The sequence below is a fragment of the Aegilops tauschii genome, chromosome 3, assembly GCF_002575655.3.
Source record: "Aegilops tauschii subsp. strangulata cultivar AL8/78 chromosome 3, Aet v6.0, whole genome shotgun sequence".
Lineage (NCBI taxonomy): Eukaryota > Viridiplantae > Streptophyta > Magnoliopsida > Poales > Poaceae > Aegilops > Aegilops tauschii.
Window position 1 is genome coordinate 243,423,610 of NC_053037.3, and position 18,930 is coordinate 243,442,539.

At 43.6% G+C, this 18,930-nt stretch overlaps 3 long non-coding RNA genes across 52 annotated transcripts; 2 read left to right on the plus strand and 1 right to left on the minus strand.

The window, feature by feature from the left end:
* Positions 1-1,325: 1,325 nt before the first annotated feature.
* LOC109738757 (uncharacterized) lies at positions 1,326-13,416 on the plus strand. Of its 50 annotated transcripts, none has more exons than XR_006672082.2 (16): positions 1,326-1,842; positions 1,972-2,076; positions 2,150-2,196; positions 2,328-2,449; positions 2,768-2,844; positions 2,946-3,100; positions 3,190-3,280; positions 3,913-4,063; positions 4,188-4,299; positions 10,067-10,133; positions 10,206-10,255; positions 10,333-10,393; positions 11,187-11,345; positions 11,429-11,570; positions 12,193-12,277; positions 13,061-13,416. It is a non-coding gene; the product is annotated as an uncharacterized lncRNA (long non-coding RNA). The 50 variants fall into 50 exon arrangements; XR_012204843.1 differs by having other exon boundaries at positions 1,327-1,842; positions 3,907-4,063; XR_012204832.1 differs by having other exon boundaries at positions 1,327-1,842; positions 2,946-3,024; positions 4,168-4,299; positions 10,064-10,133.
* LOC109738759 (uncharacterized) lies at positions 4,622-7,375 on the minus strand. Its single transcript, XR_012204847.1, has 5 exons — positions 6,557-7,375; positions 6,346-6,465; positions 5,783-5,899; positions 5,144-5,416; positions 4,622-5,000 (listed from the first exon to the last, which is right to left on the minus strand). It is a non-coding gene; the product is annotated as an uncharacterized lncRNA (long non-coding RNA).
* A 1,118-nt stretch (positions 13,417-14,534) lies between the features above and the next one.
* Positions 14,535-17,151, plus strand: LOC141020974 (uncharacterized). Its single transcript, XR_012180969.1, has 2 exons — positions 14,535-15,413; positions 16,835-17,151. It is a non-coding gene; the product is annotated as an uncharacterized lncRNA (long non-coding RNA).
* The last annotated feature ends 1,779 nt before the right edge of the window (positions 17,152-18,930 follow it).

The window sequence follows — 18,930 nt, forward strand, 5'->3', positions numbered from 1 at the left end:
GCTACTTGCTGCTCGCGAGCCGCCGCTGCTCCTCACTACTATTGCTATTAGCTGCTGCTCAATTGCCGTTGACTGCTGCTGCTACTGAACATGGCGATGGCCATGACTGAATGTGTTGTATGCGTGTGTGCTTGTGGCCGGCTGGGCACTATCGAATACTGCCGGCCCTTGTTTAATTAGACTAGATTAGTTAGTGCTAATTTAGTTTAATGCGGTAGAAAATAACATGTGATCCATCCCGGTTGATTATCTCAAATTAATTTGACTTAATAAAATAGAGTCCATGACAACTGGGCCCCCACTCGCACTGTTCACGAGTTGACCAGTCAAGTTTTGACTGGGTCAATTTAGACCCTGGTCCCACCTATAGGCCTTTGGGTCTAGCTGTCCATGGTTACAAAATCTATTTGTTGCATTTTACTCTCGAAATTAATAATAAATAAATAAATGTCTAAAACTTAGGAAATTCATATAAAATAATCCGTAACTCGGATGAAATTATATATATGAAAGTTGCTCAGAAAGACGAGACGAATCCGAATACGCAGTCTGTTCGTTCGCCACACGCCCCTAGCATAGCGAACATGCAACTTTCCCCCTCCGGTCCGTCTGTCCGAAAACGCGGAACACCGAGAATACTTTCCGGATGTTTCCCCCCTTCGTCGGTAACACCTCCTACTGCGTTAGGTCACCTCTAGCACCGCGTATTGCCATGTTACACTTTGTGATGCTTTGATTGCTCTGTTATTTATTGCGTTCCCCCTCCGTTACTTCTTTCCGGTAGACCCCGAGGCTGCCGGCGACCCCCAGTTCGACTACGGTGTTGACGACCCGTCCTTCTTGCCAGAGCAGCCAGGCAAGCCCCCCCTGATCACCAGATATCGCCTATTCCTTCTCTCTATTGCTTGCATTAGAGTAGAGTAGCATGTTACTGCTTCGGTTAATCCTATTTTGATGCATAGGCTATCATTGTTGCTACAGTTGTTACCCTTACCTGCAATCCTAAATGCTTAGTATAGGATGCTAGTATTCCATCAGTGGCCCTACATTCTTGTCCATCTGCCATGCTATACTATCGGGCCGTGATCACTCGGGAGGTGATCACGGGTATATACTTATACATACATTTAAAACAATAATGAGGCTGGCCAACTCGCATCCACGGAGCTCCCCCGATTGGGGCTTCATTGGCCGTCCGATCTGCCTTCTAGCGCGCCTGAGCCATTGGATCTTCACAGCAGTAAAATTTGATTTTCACCTTGCAGCCATTTTCACTGGCCAATGACGAGTGGGCTCGTCTTGGGCGTTCATTGGCTGGGTCAGCCGTGCCCGCGTGTAGGAAATTTTTGGCCAATCCGCTCCGCGTGTTCCGCAGCCAATCCCATCCTCCCCTCAGTCCCGTACAAGTCGCCGCACAAACCCTAGCCCCCATTCCCCTCGATCCCCAGTCTCTCTGCCTGCTCCAGTCACCACGTCCTCCGCGATGGAGCCTCGCCGCCGCGTGCGTCTCCCTTCTCCACCATGCTGCCCTTCCACCTCGCCTTCCTTCTCTTCTTTGTCTATGCGGCCGTCGGTGGCGGCTGGTTCCAAATCGGGCGCGGATTAGCCGAGCCCGGTGGTGAGGTGAAGGAGCAGGGTGGGCGGCCCATCGCGATGGGATGGGGCTAGGGAAGAGGGAGGAGGCCGAAGGGTGAAGGAGCAGGCCGGCCCTCACGGTCACAGAGGCACCGCCGCTGTCCAGGGTCGTTCGCCGTCACCGGCCTCACTCGCCTCGTCTCCTATCTCTTCACCACTGCATCCATGTGAATTTTTGAAGAATGGTGCTCCGATTTGGTCCCCATGGTAGTATCTTCCCTGAGTCTTCCTTCTTTGTTTTCTAACTTTATGCTTTGATCTGTTGTATTGACATAAATTGTGAGGTCTACTGTTACACCATGGTATGTGTAGTGCTAACGGTTTCCTGCTGGGCAGCTGCAGGCCTGCAACATTTATAGAGGAGGATTGCAGGTGTCGATACAATGGAGCAATTTCTGGCTTTGTAGTTGGAGCATAGCCTCGATTATGCATGATTTTGGGGTAAGTTCTGGGTGGTCCTATCTCGGATCAGTTCCTTTGCTTTCCTGCTAACCTTCTTTTCCTTCTTCATCAGGTTTTGCTCTCTCCCTGTGTGCTACACATTTCTGCTCTCCCCAGTAGGTACAGTTAGTATGAAATGGGAGTAATACATCCTGGACCCAGCTCACCATTATTAGAATTTGGTTGCTACTTCCTGCTGATCAGTTACAAAGTATTAATTAAGTAATTTGTTATGTACAATTTGTCAAAAGCAATTGGATGTTAATCTGCTATGGGCAGTGGCGGTGCATCAAGGTGCAAGGCAGCAGCGACATGTTCATAGTATGCTAAAGGATGAACCCCTACTTTTTCTGATGCTAGCTCGTTGCTGCAGGTGAGCTGCCACCTTCTCCCCCATATGTTAGCATTGTGCTTTGCAAACTGAATATTTTAGCATATTGTTTCAACCAAACATGATGTGATATTTTAGACTAACTAAATAACCTCTAGAATTTTGATCCTGATTAGTATATAGACATTGGCCATTGGCCATAATTGTTACAAAAAAAAGTGATGTGATATGCATATGCATTTGCAACTCTTGAGCTTTTAGAAAAAGAGTTGATATGTGACCCTCCCATTGCTACTGTAATATAGAAGTACGTCAAAAAACTCATGCTGGGTGCCAACTGATGTATCTCATTGCTTACAGATATACCAGCATGCTTACATCTCCCAAGATATCCTCTTGGTCAAGGCAATTGCACATGATGAAGCCACTCATTTTAGGTCAGTCCATGGCATATGTGTCTACTTCCTTTAGATGATTCTTCTATGCGACGGTTGAAAAATATAAGGTTTGCCGTGTGATATTGCTTTCTTTGGTGTAGTGGTATACCACACTCTGAGCAATAGGACCAAAAACAGGAAGATAAATTTTCACAATTCGATACTTCATATTTTCCAGAAGTACGGCCACCTTCTGCACAGTGCCCTTGCATTGGTGTTCTTATCAAATAAGTTTCTTTCCGTAGAATTTGTTCAGGTCTTGTCTCGCTCACACCTCAAAATGCGAGTTTGGGACTGTGGTGCTGGCATAACTGATATCCCCCTTGATCTTTGTTAAATTTGTAGGATATGCATTGTGCTTAAACATGAGTGCTCGCTCGCCGAACGTTGGCCCTCGGATGAATTCGACGCTTGAATTGAGCTGACGAGCCCCATGGTTGGTTTCTCCTCCTACCTTCAGATCCACTCTTGCTCATTCTCCTTCTGTGCCCATATTTGGTTTCTCCTTTAACTCCAAATCCACTCTTGCTCATTCTCCTCTTGACACATGTGCATTGTCACCTCAGTTCTAGGCAGTGATTACTCGAAAGCATGATCACGTTTGAGTGCATTTTCATACTTTCTGAAGCATTTTAATTTTATGGATATGGGCATTCAGTTGAGAACTGAGAACAATTGTGTTGCACTTCTTCAGATGATAATTTTAACGATTATAGTTAGTTAGTTACAATTACTAGAAGTAGCAAAGGTCTGGGTTAGATTAGAGCTTGAGTTGGGAGCTATGCCTTTTTACATTCCAGATTATGCAAAGAGATTGCCATGTTTTTTTCTGTTTTGGTTTAGTATATTCCCTTATATGTCCAGTTCGTTTTCCGCAGAACAAAATATAAATGTTCATGTTGTAATGGATGGATATGAATTGATGCCATCGTCATGTCATGTAAATTAATTGCAGAGCAGATCTATATTTTTGTTGGCACTAAAAGTGAAAACGAATTTGGGACCAAAACTTTTCAAATAGCTCTGAATATAAATTGTGACCTTGTGCTGTCTGGGGTGGAGCTGCAGGGGGTGAGAGGCGGATAACAATACGAGAAGGAGCATGCCATCGAGGAGTGCAAGCAGCGGCACTCCTCCGCAATGGGGTATGGCTGCAGGGGAGGGGACGCGGCCAACGACAGGAAGAAGGAGCAGGTCGTCAAAGACTACAAGCAGCAGGGTAAGATGTGCATATTTTCAAATGATCTTGACTGTTTTGCAACATGTATTGCATTTCCAGGGATGATCCTTGTGCTTATTTATTATTTTCTATGTTCTCTGAAGATTATTTTTGGCCCATACAGTTTCCTTTGACTGGAAGTCTGAAACTGAAGATAGGGCATATTGTTTTGGTTCTGAGTGGTCGAAGATATTGTGGCTTGATGTCCCTAGAGCAGTCGGACCCTTCCAAGATAGGTGAGCCTGATTTCTTCTGAACTCTTGCACCACAGTACATGAAAAGGAATATGTCTGCCTATCAGCACCATTTCTTGAGGAGGATTGTTGTTTCCCCTTTATTTTGTCACACCTTTCATGTGCTGGAGTTTTTCTAGGTAACTTTACATACTAGGCATCAGTGCACTTTTAGATAGTACATTAGCCCCGATGGTGCTATCTTTAATATCTACTAGTGGTTGGGGCGCGCCCATGGCGCGCCGCCTGAGCAGAAGCTCGGCGGTGCCAGGTAGGACACGCCCCTTCCACTCTCCTATTTTGTACCAAGTGTGCTCAGTTCATGTATAATAGTACAAGTATCATATAAACAATTGTAGCCAGTGACGGCTGACACAATAGTATAAGTAGTTATTCAGTGACTTCTAACTACCTCAGATCCATTAATCAGGACACAAGTAGGGAAATATCAACAAAGAACAATCGGTAGCATAGTTTTATAACACAAAAAAGCTACACTTGTGAAAAGAGAGCACATAGCAAATCAAAATCAGATGCCCGTATGACCTTGTCCATCAGGCTCAGGTCAAAAAGCTCGATCAACACGGGGGTGGGCGTCCTCATGTTGGCAGTACCATTGGATGTGTGGCGCTGGTTGGACATCGGCAAGGAGCCTTGGGGATGAGCCAGAACATGGCATGGACGGTGGCGTCAGTCCCGCCACCCTCGGGCCGCGACCGCGCATCATGAGAGAGCTGTTGTTCTCATGTTGGCAGTACCATTGGATGTGTGGCGCTGGTTGGACATCGGCAAGGAGCCTTGGGGATGAGCCAGAACATGGCATGGACGGTGGCGTCAGTCCCGCCACCCTCGGGCCGCGACCGCGCATCATGAGAGAGCTGTTGTTCTCAGGGAGAGGACCAAGGTACTGCCTCTGGATTCTTGTGTGAGCGTCACCGACAGACATGGCGGTGGCGGTGGCGGTTCTCGCATCCGAGTCTCCAGTGGTGAGGCCGGAGAGGTGGAAGGGTCCAAAGAGGCTTCCATCATTTGAATTGCCCAACGGGAAAAGTCATTCAAGGCACAGTATGTCCAAATCAACCCAATCATTGCAATAATCAAGTTCAATGTGGGAATATACCTGCAGTTTTATAGAAGAATGAAACAGCCAAATACAAATGACCAAAAATCTCAAATTATCCATATGTATGTTCTTGAAACACATGACCTGAACAAGAAATTTAAGCCCACCTCACACGGAGTAACATGTAGTGGAGTAACCAATCTATATTCACAAGTACTGGGCAGCAAAGAGCAAACTGTATTAACATTATTCCAAAAGCTATTATTGGTGGATACACCTAAAATCTCACCAGGCATCATTTTTTTAGTTTATGAACATAAATTAAACACCTCACATTAATCTTGCCAAGCAAAGAGCAAATTCAAAGCATAAGTGGGGAGGCAAGGTAATAGAGAGACAAAGAGACAGTGCAGAAGCTAAAACATGTGTAAGGGTAGGAGCACCATCATCGAGCCCATCCTCAGCTAGCGGGAGGGGATATACCCAGCCACTGCAGCATGATCGCGGTCGCCATGCTTGCTTGCATGGTACCTCCAGCACCTGCCATATGTATAAAGATTAATTCAGCTATAAACATGTCAGAACTCCTGATGTGGTTAGATATATGTAGATAAGACTGTTGGGTTGAACAAACTAATTAATATGTAGAGAAGACTGAACACACAATGACCTCTTGACCGCTTGAGAGCATGAGCTGACATAGATCAATTCAGTAAGAGTTGACTACATAGCAATCTGGCCGGGTTAATTTAGAGAGGGATTATCAGTTATTATTATGAAATATACAGAGTAGACAATATCAGGAAATTAAGATCAACCTTCGGAACAAAAAGTTGAGGAAGGTGGTGGTAAAATATGGTACAATATAATTCTAGAAGCAGTACGCACATATTTCTTCAAGAAAATTTTACAGAAAAGAACAATTCTGAATATAAACCTAGAACCACTACCCTAAATGAGAACTATCTGAAAAAGATATTAAATACCTATTTTTGTCGGTATGAAATTTCAGCTCCTTTGTGTTGGCCAGCCAATAGCTTTGGTTACAGAAATGGCCAAAGGAATAAGTTGGGATTTCTCATCTATTTGCATTTTCACTTTTTTTCCTACATAGGTCACAATATACAATGTTCAGTTTATACCCATGCATTGATGAAATATTTAAGGAAATGAAATATTGAAGAAAATGGTACATACTTCATCCCAGAATTTTCCTTGTGCCGGTCCTGGATACACAGGAGCCTTCAGGCAAAGAAGAGTGAATCTGCACGAAGCAGTCCATCCTGAGTAGGGAGAGGCCGTATCGTTTAAGCAGCACGAGCGAGTTTGCAAGGTCATGAGGCTTGCAGCGCAGGCAGGAGCTCCCCGACAGCGGCAGGCGTGGCGTCTATAACTTGCAAACATTTGTCATGTCTAAACAAAAACCTAAATCAAACATGTGGGCGAAGAAATTTAAGTAGCTCAGAATGCTAATGAGGGGATAAAGCCTAATTTGAGATGAAATTGATTAGGAGAAGAGAAGGAATGTGCAGATTGTGTAGTTCTACAAATGTGAACAAATTAGAAGCTACTTTAGGAAAATATGATGAAATAATATACTTCCATATTGCTATACAAAAGCAAATTCAAACTCTGATAGACTATCAACTTGAAAAGAATTAATCATGGCCAGCTCTAGTTTCAAAACATAGAAAGTATGGTTTATTGTTCTCCCAAATTTACTTTGGAGAACGTCCAACCAAACTCAACAAGAAAGTACTATTGGAGAAGTAAGATGGCTGGAAGGTTCTATTTCAAACAACTGCCTGCAAAGCACTCTAGCGAAAAACACTAACAGGCAATGGAAATGACCCAAAATGAACTAAAGATTACAAAATTGTCTAAAGAAAAGTTAGTCCTGCAATACCACATAAGATTCACTTAAGAATAGTTGATAAGCTAAACACACATCACATATGTAGGGGATATAAACCAACATGTAATAAGGAAAGTATGAATCTTGACTATGTAAAGTATGTATTATTATTGATACCTTCAGTAGACCATTCACAATATCTAAGAAGAAAATTCAAAATGCACCACTTCATCAGTCTAGAGTTTGAATCCTCCAATAGAATAAAATTAAATAAACATGTAGCAAGTGTATCCAACCTCAGCCATCAGAGTAGAGCATGGACCTGCATTAATAATCATATAATCTACACCAAGAAATAATCTTGATTAAGAGAACATGCCAGCTATTTTCAAATTATTCATTTCTTTCAACAAAGTCAACTAACACAACCTACAAATATGTAGAAGCATTAATTCATCAAATAAGTAGTACGAAAATTTGCAATACATCATAATGTAACCGATATCCAATGAAGCAGTACCAAAGTTTTGCTTAGGGATTTCCAATCAAGCACTTCATTCCAAATTCTCAGTAGAACTTTTTAAGATAATATATCAACCAAGCAACCTCCTTTGGCTAAGTTCCAGCATACAAAAGCAACAACGACTGTGTCTAATTGAACTCCCATGAAAGAAACAGAATACACTAAGAAGTTACAGAAGGGGGGACCATATTTTACTTGCCAGCAAACAAATATTGTTTTCTAGCTTCTCATTTATACCAAAGGGAAAACTTTTAGAAAACATAACTGCGAAATTTGAAGATGCTCCAGAGTTAATACGAGCCAATAATTAATTAATTATCCATGACCCAATTACCCATATCTAATATTACCACTTCATTGGTAAAGGCCCATAAATGACTATATCATTATGCAAATGAGAAAGTAAATACCAATACTACTAAAGCATAGTGGTATGTAAGGAAAAAATATATAGTATGCCTACTTTCTTATAAAAGCACCATATCAGTACTTATCCAACGAATTTCTCAAATTTCTTGTTTCTGATTTGAAACTGATCGAGCAAATTGTCCCATTCTTCGCGTCATCATAGCACGGGAGGCCAATTTTGCTTTCGTCAAGGCACTGCAAAGACATAGGTTGGGATAAATGTTATTCTTATTGGAACTGAATATGTACAATCTTGCGACATCCCTAAATATCAAATGGATGCAACTTAGCAGCATCTATTTCTTTTTCAATCAGTTTTGGGTGCTTTTTTAGACAACCAGTAAATCTCTAGGCGACAGAAATATTTTGTGTACTATTGGCTTCTGCATACCTTTTCGACAGAGAAATTGCAACAGTGTAGTGTGATTTTTGGGTCAACAAATATATTTCCCTTTACACATCTGAGATAAACCATGGCTCTTGCCATGAAATTTCTCACCCCGTCAACTATTAAAATCATGAAATGGAGAACCTGCGACTGCATGACTGGAAAGACATAAGCGATATATAAAAATTAAGCTCAATGAATGTGAAGTTTGGAACTCCAAGACACATACGAGAAATCCGCAACCAATTATTCAGAAGCTTCATATCATGCTACGTGAGATACCCAACAGAAGGAAACTACATATCAGAATTATGATATTATTCGATAAATCTACACATACAAAAAGATTTCACATTATATAGATCATTAGAAGTGTTTTTTATTCAGTACTTTGTGTCACCAACTTATCTTTATTGTTCTCTGTCAGGAAACAAGATTCACCTTGTACCACAGATGCATATTAGATAGATATGTAGCCTGCTATTTCAATACAATGTTTAGTGGATCTATAGTACAAATACTTATTGTCCCAGCATCAGGTTTAATTCTTATTTCATCTCCCCACCATCAGCCAACACAAAAGGGCCAGCAATCAAATACATCAATCGGCTAACCTGCAGGACAGTAAGAGAAACTTCATAAACATCCAATCCTATAACTGACAAAATCTACACACAAACGAATTCACATCAGCCTCTCAATTTCATCTCTTGCAATATATGAAACACGAATCCTGTCACTACAGAGCGTAGCAATCCAGAACAACCTCCTAAATGTTCCAGATCCAAAATCCAAACAGATGCCAGATCGACGCAGGCAGAGTGGAACCGTCGAACCAGGCAACCAAAACAGAGCCTTGATTGGACCCAACGGCAAGCAAGCAACGAAACGAACCTGAGATAGCAATGGAGGTGATGGAACTCATCGAAGCTAAAGCTGTTGTCGCGGCCGTCCACCTCCTTCTGCTGCAGCTCCGACTCCACCTCCACGGCGCCCGCATCGGAGCCGCAGCCGCAACCACCCTTTGTGTGTGCACCGGCTTGCCCACCTCGTCGAGGCACAGAAGAATAAGAGAGGGAAGTAGGAGAAGACGATGGGTTGGATGCCGCCAGAGGAGGAGGCGGAGCCGCGGAGGAGAGCCGAAAGGAGAGGTTGCGTGCGGGGATGAGGCGGCGATCGCGCTAACCCTAGCCGCCACTCAGGGAAGAGAAAATGGGAGATGGGGAAAATGAGGGGATCGATGGCTGGACGCGTTTTTAACCTTTTCCCCTTCGTCACAGTAAAAGACACGTGGCATAGCCTTTCGTGCGCCGTTTGCGCGACGATGAAAGGGTTTAATTTTTCCGCTTTTCAAATTTTCTACTACGCTATTTATCATGTTCAGGGATTATGACTTTACACATGTAATGCTGATTTGAAAACTTCCCTTGATTTGTTCCTCAAATGTTCTGAGAGAGTGTTGCGTATTAGGAAACCCCTTGGATAGTTAAGGTGTTGTGTCAGCTGACTAATATAAAGTTATATTTCCAGCAGAAGATCTTTGGGATTGACGTTCTGATGAGAAAGTAGCATACGGATGGATGGACATGAACTATTCAGTGTAGGTTCAAACAATTCATTCATTCATTGCAGGTTCAGCATGTCTCATTATGTCTTTTTGCTTCATATTCAGGGTCGAACTGCGCTATATTTCTTTCATTGAGGCGAGGGTGATTCCAGTAGGTGAGGTGCATTTTAGACATCCGGATGTCTTGCTATGTTCAGGTGGTACCATGTCTAAATTAAGATTTCCCTTGCAGATTTTGCTTGGCGTACTCGCCTTTTTTATTGAAGTTGGGTGTCCGTCTTCTCTGCGGCAAGGTGAGCTTATCCCATTTACTTTGTTCAATCCAGAGTCAAGATTCATATCCCCTTCACTGTCATTTCATTTGTGAGAATTTATTCCATTGATCCATGTTGTCGGCATCCTGACAATTTATCTTTTTCTGCTGATCACAATTGCTTCTGAACACACCGGCCCATCTCATTGAGGAAATTCCCCTGCTCTGCTTAATTAAAATTAATGGAAATATGTTTCTACCAAAACTAATTACAATTTATTCTTTTTAGTTTCTACTGATTTTCACTATGAAATATTGGGGCCCGAGTAGTTCAGTTCAATTCCCGGTGGATATGGCACACACATGTATCATCGCTATTATCGTAATTGATATCAACACCTTGACTGAATCGCATAGAGTAGACTGCCCTGATAATTCTTGCACAGCTAAGCTATCTGTAACATAGAATAGACTGTGAGCATGCCCTGGGGACCTGTCTAAATAATTCCTGTACACATGGACGCTGGGTATGTTTGTAATCGCCCAAGAAATTAGCAGCTGGAGATTATTTGTTGAAAAATCTAACGGTGTTTCCTTACCATCAGCTGCTATTTCAGTAGTTCTAAAATGTTCTGCAAGATAATGTATAATGAATACGTAGCTATGTTCATGTATGTATAGCTTTGCATAATAATGTTTTGTATGGCAAAGGTTCATATGGTTTGAAGGGAAATTAGTAGCTGCACCTTGGTGCCTGCAAATAATTTGTTTTACAGTGTCCCTTGATGGTTCTCCACTTCAGACACTAAAGATACCGATGGTGCTTTGTTTAGGATCTGGGGAGTCAGATTGTGGATTACATGTAGTGGGGAAGTAGAGAGGGGGACGAGGAAGAGGACACCATCGGTGGCGTGCTATATCTCACTAGGCGACAATGTCGAGAGGGTGCCTGGCATCAAGAACCCGACATGCTTTTCCGAGTGTTCGTTGAGGTGAGCCACCTGGGCCGGTCTATGGGTTGAGGTGGTTTGGTAATCCTGGGTTGTTCCTCTTTTTCCTGCGTTTTTTTTTTCAGGAAATGACTTTATTTATTGGAAAATGGCAATATCGTTTACAAGTATACATGAAACAAACTATTTTTCCTACACCTCTTTGTTCTATGTGATGGTGCTCTTGGTTGAGTGTGCTGACGAAAGAGATTCCATGCTACAGGCTAGGTAGCTTCTCAGTAACTCTTCTTGATTTACTTGCAATGTTATACTTTGCAAAATTGTTCCTTGCAATCCTAAAATGGTTTCTCAAAACATGGGAAAATTTACATTCTAAAAATTGTAGGCACACTGAGTGAAGCATATATATAAATTCTATTATAACAGAGGTCAGGTATATATATGCAAATTGTTATAATATGATTTTATTAGAATAGAGGTCAGGTACTGCCATGACGTAAGGAGGGTGTGACACCAAGTTTTATATATATTGTGATTTCAGTTTTCATCAATGTCGCTATTATTATTATTATTATTATTATTATTATCTCTTTGTAGCTTCATATAAAATCAGTACTGACATGGTCATTTTACAGTGTAAAAATGGTAGGTGGTAGAATCATAACCTGTGACTGAGTGCCTTAAGAAGTTCTTTTCATTATTGTTAATTAATATAATGTTTAGGGCCACTTTGTATGCGTCGTCGAAAAATATGAGTAAAATCAGTGAATATTTTGCATTGCCTTGGTGTTTGGTGTGTCTATTGCATAATCCTTTTCTTTTTTGCTTCTCTTTCCAAGCAAGGACCAGGCTGGGAACATATGTTTATAATGAAGTTCTTTCATTGCAGATCTATGCTGTCGCGGCAACACAGGCCAATACACATTCAGGAAATATGTCACCAACTTCCCCAAGGTCCCGCATCGTCTACTCAGGTTAATTCTCGGTCTACAGCCTCCAAAACCTGCAGTTCTATTTTAAAAAATGCTTAAGCGCCCATTGCTCTAAGCGTCAGCCTGTCGCTTCGCTTATGCTTCATGCTTTCCTGAACATTGATTTCTATCAAACTTGTTTTTTAAGTTTTCATGCTGATTACTGATTGTGGGAGCTGAATTGTGCTCCGGTGGAAGTGTTAAGAGTGTTGCATTTTTTTAAGCATAATCTATATCCATTCCTATTGGGAACATACCCATGTAGGTTTTTGTAAGAATCTTGTAGGAGCATGCTACTAGGACTTATTTAGATTGGCTATTCTAGACATTGGCATGAGAATGGTCTGCATCCTATATATGGTCTTAGTGCGTCTAAAAAAAGCGCGTGTTAAATAACTGTCAGCACAACGGTTTCTAACCAATAGAAAGTTACTCCCGTTGGTATATATGAGGCAATGTCTAATATTGTTTTAGAATAATGGTTTTATTAATTGGATGATTATCACTTTCATGGTGTGCCTACTTTTCAGATATGTAAAATCCAGTACTCTCATGTAATGTGCCTTCAATATCTATTCAACAGTTGAATAGCAACATCAAATCATTCTCTCGAACTTATTATATCATGCTCTCTAACTTCTTGACATTTAATTTCAATTAAACAAATCTTGTTCATAGCGAAAAATATATTTTATAGAAAAATAGCCCTTTATTCTGTTTATTATCTCTAGCTGCTTCTACTGTAGTCCTTGCTTAATACTGATGTTTGTCTTGTGATTGATTCAGGATATTCTTTGCCCCAAGCCCTACAGAATAATGCCCAGTCTAATTTCAGCAGTGGGCATGACAGCCTCAAACTTCTCTCTTCAATATTGAAGAAGCGGCTTACTCAGATCAATGGGCATGCACTTAGAAAAATAGCTAAAGAGTACGAGATATTCCTAGAGTAAATAAAGGGCATGCTGTGCTCATAAGTTAGACAGAAGCAAAATGTTATTTATTATGCTCCTATTGTATCCTCGGGCATTTTCTTCCACCTACCAATACCCCAGTATTGAATATCTACTTTCCCACCGTCGTACAGAAACTGATGTTAGTATTTGTGCATACTCTTTGTCTTAAGTGGGCTTTCTTTTGAAAAAGCATGCCTTTATATTTACCCAAATAACATAACAAATTATGCATCCCTAAGTATATATTTTAAGAGATGAGTCTTAATTTTTCATATAAATGGGTTACAAATTGTATGGATTCAAATTGGACTGTCATTTGGTGCAACTAAATCTATGCATGCAGAGAAATCCGAGGTAATTGGAAGGGAGAAATCTCACCAGTTTCACGGTCGCAGACTTTCACTAGGTAGCATATGGGCCTTTCAGATACCTGTGCCTCCATATGTGCCAGAAGTTATTCTTTTCATGCACATGCAAAATAAAAGTTTAATAGAAACACTGCTAAAAGACCCTCCTTAGCAGGTTTATAGATGTCGTAAAAATATATTTTTTTCATACATTAAACTTGAAATTCTTAGCGTGTGCATTTCCCAAACAAATGGGTACTAGAAAAAATAAACGTGTTTACAACACGGGATGATTTAAACTTGGGCTTTCTGCTACAAAAATAGAATGTGCATATGCATCCAGTTGTGAACAACAAACACCATTTTTTTTCTGCTAAGGAAAATTATATTTATTGCTACGTGTGCTTGACCACAGCTAAACCAACTAAACATAGATTTAAATTTAAATAGGGCTTTCGCCTACCAAACTAAGATGCATATTTACATCGTTTTGTCCCTACTAAAGGAAACTAACTAATGCCTTTTTTTTATCGCAAGCATTTTGACATCCACAACTAAACCACAATTTTGCATCGCCGAGTTGTGGTTTGTATGCTTAAAAATACCTTTTTAACTGAGCTTGAAAATTCTTATGTGTAGTGAAATTGTATCTAACACTTTGTAAAGAACAAATGAAACACTTTTCAAATAACTCTTAGTCTAAATCGACACCTTGTGCCATTTGACATGATAATCATAAGTGGTTGCTAAAGAGTTTGAATTGGTAAAGTAGTTGCATCCGCTGTTTCAAGTCTGGACTATTCCTCCATGCTAAAACCTAATTTAATTTTCAAAACACTTAGTGTTTGAAATGGAAATTGTGCTATATGGCGTAATGGGCCATTTGTGTTACCATGCATGCCGAGAAATCCAAAATAATAGGAAAGGAAAAATATCACCAGTTGAGTACGCTTCTCCCGCCCAAAGGAGGAATCGAGGAAGAAAAGAAATACACATGCACGATGGATGCAGGCGCTGCTGCTTTGTGACGCCCGGATAATTAAGCTATAGTAATCCCTTGATAATGACGCCATGTCATCATTTTCACTGTTACTAAATCCCCCTTTGATTCAAACCAATTCAAAATTCAATTTCAAACAAAACAAATAAAGTTCTCAAATGTCAAAAATAAAATGTTCAAAGCGTGGCAAATAATCCTTGGATATTTTTCATGTTGAAACAACATTTTTATAATGTGTTTAGATGCTCTAAAAAGAATAAAATAGGGCTAGCTGTTTAATTTATAAAACTAAAACAAAATGCAAAAAGAAAAATAAAGACCCCCCTACTGGGCCTTAGGCCGAAGTGGTCGGCCCAATTAGCCAGCCCAGATGGCCCAGCCCCCACTCCCGGTCGTCTCCCTCCCCATTGTTCCAACGACCGGGGCGCCCGCGTTCGCCCCCGACCACCTCGCCGCCCCGCGTCGCTACAGGCCCCGTTGGGGATAAGGACGTCGACGCCGCGCCCCCTTGATCCCCTCTCCCACTTCCCCCTGCCTCCCCACTCTCCCACTCCACCCTCCTCTCCCTCCTGCTCCACCTCCCTCTCCAGATCCCTTGCCGTCGCCGCAGCACCACCGCGGCCACCACCATCCCCGGGCGACCCCGACGTGTCTCGCCTCATCGCCATGCCCAGGAGGAGCACGCCGTCGTCCTCTTCATCCATGCAGAGCGCCATCACCTAGGATGCCATGGAGCCATCGCCTCGTTCTTCTTCCCCGTCGGCCGTCGCGCACCTCGCCGTCGATTCACCTTGCTCCGGCCCGTCCCCGGCTTCCCCGACGCGCCCACGAGCTTCGCGGTGAGGCCCTCGACCGATTCCCCTGCTTATCCCCTTCGATCTGTCATCGTAAATCGTCGCCCGCTACCTCCAGTGACCGCGCCCGGAGTTACCTCCTGTGTGCGCGCTCCCGCGCCTATGGCTGCGTCCGGCCATGCGCGCCGCACCCAGGGCACGCCCACCTGCACCCACCTCCGCCCGCGCCCGCACATGGCCTCTCTGCTGCCTGCCGCTGTGTCGCTCGCCCCGCCCACGACGCTGCCGATGCTCATCACCGGTCTGTCAGCACTAATCTTGACGACTGCGTCGAGCGGCAAGCTGGCCGAGTCGCCTTCGTGCATGAGCGGCGTCCGGGCCGTTGTGTAGCTACATGCATGTTTGTTTTGCTGGGTCAAGCGGCTCTTGTGGAGATGCAGCACAAGCATAGGACGTGTGCATGCGTGTAGTTGGTGGAGAGCAAAAGAAGGATCAAGCCGTTGTGTGACTTGGCCGGCGTGCGTGCGTGCTGTTAGTGGGTGTTTGGTGTGTGTGCACCAGGGTATAAGAACCCCCTCTTGTATTGCTTGTAATGGCGCCGGTATGAGCCAAGTGAAATACTAGAGAGAAAAAGGCGGGCGTTCCTAATCCACTACGATTTGGATATTTGATCCGAGGGGCCTCTGGCCTGATAGCACTAACCATCACGTGGGCATAGTATGGGCGTTCTGCGTCATATACATCAGCCGAAGCTTGAAAGACGTCATCGACTGAGCGGCGCGCGCCGGGTTGGACTGGTAAGCACCTGCCTTTTTGAAGGAGGTAGCTAGGTCTGCTCACCGGCCGCGTACGCAACGTACAGGAGTTCTCGGGGAGATGGCCCATGACCCCTGGGGGCATAGGTTTAGTCCGGCGTGCTAACCTCTCTATTAAGCCTAGGTCGGGTTGCGGCGTATTGTTTGGCCGAGGCCGGGCATGACCCAGGAAAGTGTGTCCGACCGGAGTTAACCGAGCGTGGTGGGTAAGTTGGTGCACCCCTACAGGGAAGAAAACATCTATCGATAGCCTGTCCTACGGTAACGGACACTTGGCGTTGTATCCCGATCGATACAACTAGAACTGGATACTTGAGATGAGAAATGGATAGTATGGCTCTGGTATTGCTTTCTCGCAGGGAGTCGAGAAATGATCTCTGGCCGAGGTTGATAACACTACTACTACTTTACTTTATGCTACTCTTATCTCTTCTGATGCTGCCTGATGCTTGGAGCTGCTTGAAGATGCTAGTCTTCGATAGGCTAGGCTTTCCCCTTCTCTTCTGGCATTCTGCAGTCCAGTCCACAGATACAACCATTTCATTGATACCGATGCATATGTAGTGTAGATCCTTGGTTGCGAGTACTTTGGATGAGTACTCATGGTTGCTTTGCTCCCCCTTTTCCATTCTTCTCGGATGTCGCAACCAGATGGTGGAGCCCAGAATCCAGACGCCACCTTCGACGACGACTGCTACTACACTGAGGGTGCCTACTACTACGTGGAGGCCGCCGACGACCAGGAGTAGTTAGGAGGCTCCCAGGCAGGAGGCCTTGCCTTTTCGATCATTGTTGCTTTTGTGCTAGCCTTCATAAGGCAAACTTATCTAACTCATGTCTGTACTCAGATATTGTTGCTTCCGCTGACTCTTGTGTATTCGAGCTTATGTATTCGAGCCCTCGAGGCCCCTGGCTTGTAATATAAAGCTTGTATTATTTTAATTTGTGTCTAGAGTTGTGTTGTGATATCTTCCCGTGAGTCCTAGATCTTGATCGTACACATTTGCGTGTATGATTAGTGTACGATTGAATCGAGGGCGTCACATGCTTCATATTCTACTCCGGACGGGCCGCACAAAGAATTGTTCCTGGACCGAGCTAGGTATCCGGACGGCCCACACAAAGAATTGTTCCTGGACTAGGCTAGGTAGCATATGAGCCTTTCAAATATCCATGCCTCCATATGCACAACACAGAGAGGGTTTTTCTTTTCGTGCACATGGAAAATAAAAGTTTAGTGCAAACACTGCTAAGAAAATGCATCCTTAATTGGTCTATATATATTATGCAAACTTGATTTTTTTTCAGACTTAGATTTCTCATCATGGTAACTATATTTTCAACTAAAAAAATGCATCCTTAGCTGGTCTATGCATGTTATAGAAATAAGATTTGTTTTTGCAAACTCAGATTTCTCAGCGTCATAAACATATTATCAATATAGTATGACTTAACACATAGGCTTTCTACTACCAACATCAAATATGTTCTTGCAAAATGAAACTATTTTCATTGACAACATGTCTTTAGCGGGTCTCTGTGCCATTTGGCGCAATGGGTCAACTAGTACTATATATGATACATGGTGGTGACTAAAGTCGGGTCGGCTCGTAGAGTACCCGCAAGTGATTTCGATGTGGGGGCTGAAAGGACAGGTGGCTCCATCCCGGTAGAGGTGGGCCTCGGTTCTCGACAGCCCCCGACTGTTACTTTGTGGCGAAGCGACAGGGCAGGATGAGACCACCTAGGTGAGATGTGGGCCCGGCCCTGGTCGGCGTCCGCGGTTACTTTAAAATAACACGCTTAACGAGATCTTGGTATTTGATCTGAGTCTGGCCACTGGCCTATACGCACTAACCAACTACGCGGGAACAGTTATGGGCACTCGACATCGTGGTATCAGCCGAAGCCTTCTTGACGTCAGTGACTGAGCGGCGCGCTCCCGATTGGACCGTAAGCCTGCACTTGTATTAAGGGGGCTAGGTCTGCTTTCGGCCGCGTTCGCAACATGCAGGTGAGCAACGGGCGATGGGCCCAGACCCTTGCACGCATAGGATTTAGACCGGCGTGCTGACCTCTCTATTGTGCCTAGGTGGGGCTGTGACGTGTTGATCTTCCGAGGCCGGGCATGACCCAGGAAAGTGTGTCCGGCCAGAGGATCGAGTGTGTTAGGTAATGTGGTGCACCCCTGCAGGGAAGTTTATCTATTCGAATAGCCGTGTCCCTCGGTAAAAGGACGACCCGGAGTTGTACCTTGACCTTATGACAACTAGAACCGGATACTTAATAAAACACAGCCTTCCAAGTGCCAGATATAACCCGGTGATCGCTCTCACACAGGGCGACGAGGGGAGGATCGCCGGGTAGGATTATGCTATGCGATGATACTTGGTGAACTTACCATCTACTCTCTTCTACATGCTGCAAGATGGAGGCTACCAGAAGCGTAGTCTTCGTCAGGACTAGCTATCCCCCTCTTATTCTGGCATTCTGCAGTTCAGTCCACCGATATTGCCCCTTTACACTGATACCCATGCATATGTAGTATAGATCCTTGCTTGCGAGTACTTTGGATGAGTACTCATGGTTGCTTTTCTCCCTCTTTTCCCCCTTTCCATTCTTCTCGGTTGTCGCAACCAGATGCTGGAGTTCTGGAGCCAGACGCCACTGTCGACGACGACTCCTACTACACCGGAGGTGCCTACTACTACGTGCAGGCCGCTGGCGACGACCAGGAGTAGTTTAGG